We start from the raw sequence: 7,208 nt of genomic DNA, 5'->3' as shown, positions 1-7,208 counted from the left end.
GAGGATAAATAAATGAATAGATGGATGGCCCATAGATAGGAGATGGGTAAATAATTAGACAAATAAACAGATACAGAGATAGATAGACAAGCCTTACACAGACCAATGATGATTATATATATAAATGATTCATATTTACCATTCATATATAATCAAAATTAAGTTAAATATATGAAGTTATGATTCATATATATTATCTTATAAGCATAAACTATTTCTAGAAAAACAGACAAATCATTACCTCTGGACACAAGAATGGAAGTTAGGGGACTTTTATTTTCCACTTTCTATCTCTCTATACTTTTTAAAGTTGTATGCATCATCTATTACTTTTCTAGTTTTTAAGGGAAAAAAATTTTTTCTGCCGTTGAGGAACTTAGAATCTGGAGCAAGAAGAAGTACCTCTGATTATCCTTAAGTGCTTTCCAGATTATGTGATTTAGACTTTTAAGTGCAATATAAAGAGAAGAGAAAGATCACTGATATCATGAGGCAGAAAGGCCTTGAAGAAATAGTAGAGGTGAGTTTGCAAAGAGGGGAAGGCCCTCCAGGAAATGTCCTGACCTCCCTAAGCTTCTGTCTCCATTTGGGAAAGGGGATGATAAGCCTGCCCTACCTGTCCCCAGGGTGCTGTGGGGACTGAGGACAGGCAAAGCGAATGCACTCAGTACTAATACCAGCTGCAGGCGGGGAGTGCCAGCTTCTGTGCCAGATACCAACCCTAAATGCCAACCTACGAACAGCTATTACTATTCCCATTTTACAGATAAGGAAATAGATTTCTAGAGAGGTTAAGTGGTTCTCCCCAGGTAGTAAAACCAGAATTGAAGGAAGTTAAGAGATACATCTGCATCCAAAGCTTGTGGACTTTGAAACACTCAACACGATTCTTGAAACCATTTGTTCTAAAAATTTGTTTGATAACATCGCCACTCCTTAGCCCTCAAACTCGTTCATTCAGTCACTCACTCTCCCTGCATTTATTATAGCATGCCTTCTTAGGCCAATCCCAGTGCCAAGCTATTGAGGTATATTAACCACACACCTGCCCCGCACCAGGAGCTCAGCGTGCCTCCTTGTTTCGTCTTTCCGGCGGCAGCCCCGTTGGCTCAGCAGCACCAGGCGCGCCGCGCCCCGCTTCCATTTGGGGCTTGGAGCCCTGCTGCCATTTCCTCCACGTCTGGGTTTTGCGTCGCTGTCTACACTTCCATATCTCTCGGATATTTGTTTATAGACACTGTTTTTAAGTGCTTTATTAAGAAAATTCATGTAATCTGCCCAACACCCATCGAGGAGGGACTGTTATTTTCTAAGCCACACAGAAGGAAAGAACTTGCCCCAGGGACAGAAGGCAGGATCCAAGCCCGGGGAGCCTGGTTACAGAATTTGAGCTCCTGGCCACTAAGCCACGCCGCCTCTTGGTATAGATAGCCCTTTGCCACATCCTTCTGCTCCCACTAAGGTGAGCGCATGCTTCAAGGCCTTGCTTATACGTGATCGCCATCATAGGTCCCTCCCAGACCCACGGTCAGCATGTCCTGCCCCTCGCCTGGGCTGCCAGAGCGCAGCAGATACACTCCTTGGTCGCCCTCATCACATTTGTGTCTGCGCTGAGGTGGCTGTACCGCGTTCACCCATCCATCCCATCAACAAATGATTCCTGAGCCCCGACTGACTGCCAGATACCGTGATGGATACTCAGGATTGATGGTGACCTAGGCAACAGTCCCTGCCATTGTTAACAGAAATAATTAGTTAGCAGTTCTAGAACTGTGTGCTCCACACAGAGAGATACAAAGCTTTACAGGTATTATCCCATTTAATCGGCGCACCAACCCTAAGTATGTTACAGAAACAGGGGAGTCCAAAAATCCCTGGAGTTTGCAGCTGGGGGATGGGGAGGAGGAAGCAGCTTTCAGAATGCCTCCACACGCCTGAGGCTGGTGGCTGGTGTCTTTCATTATGCAAAATTGCTTGGATGCTTCCAAGGCCTCAGGTGGATGGGAGGAGTCTTGAGCCAGGGGACAGTATGGAAAGCACACAGAGCCTACGTGGGGTTCTGTGAGTGGTCAGAACTGTTGGCAGCACCCACTGCGTCAGAGGACGCAGTCAGGGATATATAGGCAACTGCGAACACTTTAGGGGGAGGGCGCGCTCTGGGGCTGTCTCCCTCGCTGGCGGGTGTTTGCAGGGGTGCTCTGGAGAAGGAGAGGAGAGCCACACGGTTTACAGAAAGAAGACAGTTTGCAAGAAGGCTGAGAATCCCGGTGGTTTTGTATTGAGAGCTGAAGGGCACCACAGCACAGAAAGGACCTCCCCAATCAGATTGAATGATTGGCAGCCGCTGGTAAAGCTGAACTGTGTTTGGGAAGTAGGGAAACGGTGTTTCTGACCTTCCTCAAACTGGCTAGGTTTGGTAGGGGGGAGGCAAGGATATGTTTAACTGTTAAATAAACAATTTTCTTTTCACTCAACTGAAGTATTAAGAGTTGTAATTCTGGCGGCGGGCAATCGGACCCCTAACTAAAGCGCCCGTGGGTTTGTTTTCAATTAGAGCAGCCCAGGGGTTCTGTAACAAGTACACTGAGGGAGAAACTGAAAGGCAAACAAAGGAGATAAATTACTTTTCCACAATCACACCACTAGTAAGTGGTGTCTGGCTACAGAGTTTGTTCTCCAGGAAGGTGGAAAAATACATAAAGATTACCACACAAAGTGGTGCCAAGGTAGGAGATAGGACAGGGTGCTGTGGAAAAACCAAGAGGGGCCATACCTGGCATTTCTGCCCCATTTCTTCCCCCACCGCACCTCTGACTGCTCCAGCTGAGAGCTCCACAAGGGCTGAGACCTTAGCTCATATACACCTGCTGGGTTCCAGCCCCTGGCACATTACCTGCAGCCCAGACTGCTATTAAACTAGAACAAAATTATCAAAATCTTAGACTGTCTGCCTTAAAATTGTATATTCTTGGGGCCTCGGGGAAATGAGGCTATGGACCAACAAGAATTAGGATAAAGAGTAAGAGTGGAGCTAGGAGTCCTTAATTTGGGCTCCTCCGAGTCAAAGGCTACTCACACTTAGCAAAACGACTGATTTGTTGACCATATATGTCCATAGCTTAATCCAACCGGCCACTAATGAAAGCTCAGGAGCCTTTGTGGGTGGGCTCAGGCTCACCAGTGAGAAACCCCATGCCCACCCTGACTGTCACAATGTGACCTCAGTGATCTAGCTTGCCTCCTGAGCAGCCCTAAATCCCTCACGTTGACACTCTGGGCACTCCCTAAAACTGATGGCAGCAGCCCCACTCCCAGTTATACAGCCCCCAAAGTATCACTCTTGTCTTCCACTGAAATCCCAAGAGTCCAACTCTCAGTAGTCCTAAAGCTCTGAAATCAAAGGGTGAGCAGAATCTGAGGGATTGGGGCTTGTGATGATGACAGGAGCCATCATTTGTTATGTATCTATGTGCCGGGCACTGTGCCAGCCATTATGAGTACTATTTCTAGCCATCATACAGCTTTGTAAGTAGCTGTGATTTGCCTCAACTGAAAAATGGAAAAACTGAGACTCAAAAAGCTAAGGGACCTTCCCCAAATCACTCAGCTACTAAGTAATGAAGCGAAGCTTCAAATCAAGTTCTGTCCGACTCCAAAGCTTTTGGAGTATGCCATACTACCTCCCAATGACGATGGTGGTGATATATAAGTTATTTCTCATTATGGAAGTTACAGTACCTGATATTTCTGCAAGGACTGAAAGCTTACAGCGAATCACAACACAGTAAACGCCGGAGACCTTAAATTCTCCCTGGGTCTCCACAGACTCAACTCCACAGCTTGAGTCCTGAAGACAAAGTAAAGGAGAATGTTTCCTGTTACCTGGAAACCACATCCCCTGTGGGGGAGGGGTGGAACACCTAGTCTCTCCAGATGGAATCAGCAAGGGATTCTTTCTCCCACATCTAGGAATAGGAGCACAGGCAGAAATGACTGTCAGAAAAGCTGAAGCTTTCTTAAGCATCTCTAGATGTTTTGATGGGACCCCAGGAAACATCCCAATCCGAGACCCATGTCATGAATTAGTGGGACCCAAAAGAATGGTATTTATGCTAGCATTTCAAAACTCGCTTCCTTGTTTAAAAGATTGTTTCTACCTGGGCCAATCCCACAGCCAAGGAAGGGAGCCCTTGCTTCGCACATTCCCAGCGATGGGGAGGTGGTGGGGTGCTCCACTGTACAAGGCAGCAGCAATCCCACTGGGAAACAATTCCGGGAGGCTTTATAGTTTTTCTGAAACCCACCCACCAACTTCCACAAAACTGATCAAAGAGCCGATTTTTTTTTAAGTATATTTTATTGATTATATTGTTACAATAGTTCCAATTTTTTTTTTCCCCTTTGCTCCCCTCCGCCCAGCACCCCCCTTCCCCAACAATCCCCTCTCCAAGTCCATGCCCATGGGTCGTACATACAAGCTCTCCCGCCTCACCCTTTCATATATTCTTCTTCTTCTTTTTTTTGAATTAATTAATTAATTAGTTAAATATTTTAACAATAAAAAATAACAATTCCTCCCTCTCAGACTTAAGACCCTTTACAATCTTATAAAGGACAATGGATGAAGGTCTCGAGCTCCTCTAGCTGCTTCAAGCTGGACATGGTCGTCGTCCTACCTACCCTTGGGTCAAGAAATCCCTAATAAGAGTGGGGATGTGGAGGGGAGGGTGGCCTTCCCACAAGGGGAAGGATCGTGCAGACTCCAGGTTGGTTGGCTGTCTCTGGACAACGGCATGCTTGGTTTGACAGGCTGGCATCCTTGTTGTATTCTGGGGGCAACAGGGTTAAAGGACATCATTTAATCCGTAACCACTAGATGACAAAAGACAGGTATTAATTTTTCAATGTCCCACATTAGGGAAAAGAAGGGCTTCTTTGGAGGAAGGTGTGCCAGGTACATCTCACCTGTCCAAAACCCTTTTGCCCATTATACTTATTTTGGACTGAGGGAAATATTTTAGGTTTCCCCCATCTCAGGCCTCTGGGCTTTTTCTGTCCAAGCCATTAGGATAGAAAAGAGAAACCAGTTTTAAAGTGAAGCCCACAGACCACCCCGTTCTTCACCAACCCAGCCACTTAGTTCAGCCAAACCATTGAGTGTCAGGAGGCAGCAATGCAGACAGGATTAAGTGAGGCCTATGCATACAGATAATCACTCAGGTAATGAGATTGTAGGCTTATGCCCCAAAGAGCCGATTTTTAAATGAAATTCTGGCTGATTTTAAAATATATATCGGTACCCCCCGCGGGGGCATCTGGAGCAGTTAGTGTTTAGCCACCCGCAGCACCAATCACCGGAACTGCAAGGACGCTCTCCACCCACGCCGATCCCGGGCCTAATTCCTGGCAGTTTTCCTAAACTGCCTGCCTGCTTCACCTAAGTGTTCTCAGACCCAAGAGAGTAGGCGGAGTTCGCCGACGTACTGGCTTCCCTTCTCAGCCCGGCCCCGCCTCCAGGCTCACTCAACCACACTCAGCAGCACCCAATGGCCTCCAAATGCCCCAGGCCGTTGTCAGAATCCACCTGCCTGCTCGGGGTGGGATGCTTCCCCAGCCTCGGGAACCCCGCACCCTCGAGGGCGGGAACAGAGCCACCTAGCCACATCATTGCTGCCAACTGGAGAGGGGCAAGAGAACCTCTCAGCATCAGTAGCTTGAGGCCCAGGGTCTCCAAGGGATCCAGCTTTCCAGACAGGTGCCCCACCCAACGATGAGGAGAACTGGAGCCTCTCTGGGATGAGCGATTTTTACATCTGTTAGGAGAGGGGAGGGGGGGAATGCCAAGTTTAATCTCTTAGGAAAATCCAGGATCCATGTGAGTGGCACAAAAGCAGGGACACCTGCAGCCTCTTGGGCAGACAGCCCACCCATCACCCCTAAACTAAAGGGACCCTCCTGGTTTCTGATCTGGCCCCACTCTAGTCCTTTGGGTGAGTCTCAGGCTTGGTCAGTTGTCAACTACTCCCCCCACCCCCAACCCCTCAACCTGCTGGCTTGTCCTGTGCATCTCGCTGTGAAGTCAGAACCAAAGAATGCTTTCTCTCCTGATGCCAGTCCCTGATCCCGCCCCATAGCCAGCCCTGGCTTCACGGAGACATTTTTGGGAAAATTGTGAAGACCTTTCTTTCACCCAGCCTCCATCTGCCAAGCTGTGTATCTTGGGGTGCCAGAGCAAAATCCTGTGGGAACAGAAGTTGGCAAGGATGTGGAGAAATTGGAAGCCTGTGCATTGCTGATGGGACTAAAAAATGGTACAGCTGCTGTGGAACAGAGAATGGTGATTCCTCAAAAAATTAAACATAGAATTGCTATGTGCTCTAGCAGGTCCACTTCTGGGTATATATTCAAAAGAATTGAGAGCAGAAACTCAAGTATTTGCACATACAAGTTTATAGCAGCATTATTCACAATCGTCAAAACGTGAAAGCAACCCGAGTGTCCGTCAACCTATGAATGGATTAAAAAATGTGGTACATACATACAAAAGAATATCATTTAGCTTTAAAAGGGAAGGGAATTCTGATACATGCTCCATGAACCTTAAAAATATTATGCTAAGTGAAATAAGCCAGTCACAAAAGGAAAATATAACATGGTTTCACTTATACATCATACTTAAAATAGTCAAATTCATAGATATATTCCAGAAACTACAATAGCAGTTACCAGGGCTGAGAGACAGGTGGGTAGGGAGTGGGGAGTTAGTGTTTAGTGGGTACAGAATTTCACTTTGGGATGATGAAAAATTGCTAGAGGTGGGTAGTGGTGTTGGTGGCACAACAGTGTGAATGTATTTAATGTCACTGAATTACACACTTTAAAATGGTTAACATGGCAAATATTATAGTGTGTATATTTTATCACAATTTTTTTAAATGTTTTTGTTCAAAATGTTATTGGGACAGGGACCAGGACCAAGTAGGAAAGTCTGTGAGCATCTTCTCTGATGGGGAGTCCAGTTCCTCCTCTTCCCCTGGTCAGGGCACGCTTTTTTCTCCAGGGATTCCTACTGTGCACTGCAGGGGAGGGAAGAGCCTGGGCTTTGGACTCAAAGATTCATTTACATTCCACATTCCCAAGCTGTGTAACCCTAGGAAAGTCACTTAACCTCTCTGTAAAGTGGGAAAAAGAAATTCTACTGTGCAGGG

The sequence above is a fragment of the Furipterus horrens genome, unplaced genomic scaffold (assembly GCF_987537825.1).
Source record: "Furipterus horrens unplaced genomic scaffold, mFurHor1.1.pri manual_scaffold_7, whole genome shotgun sequence".
Taxonomy (NCBI): Eukaryota; Metazoa; Chordata; class Mammalia; order Chiroptera; family Furipteridae; genus Furipterus; species Furipterus horrens.
The sequence above is the reverse complement of the archived record's forward strand: the minus strand, read 5'-3'. Positions refer to the sequence as shown.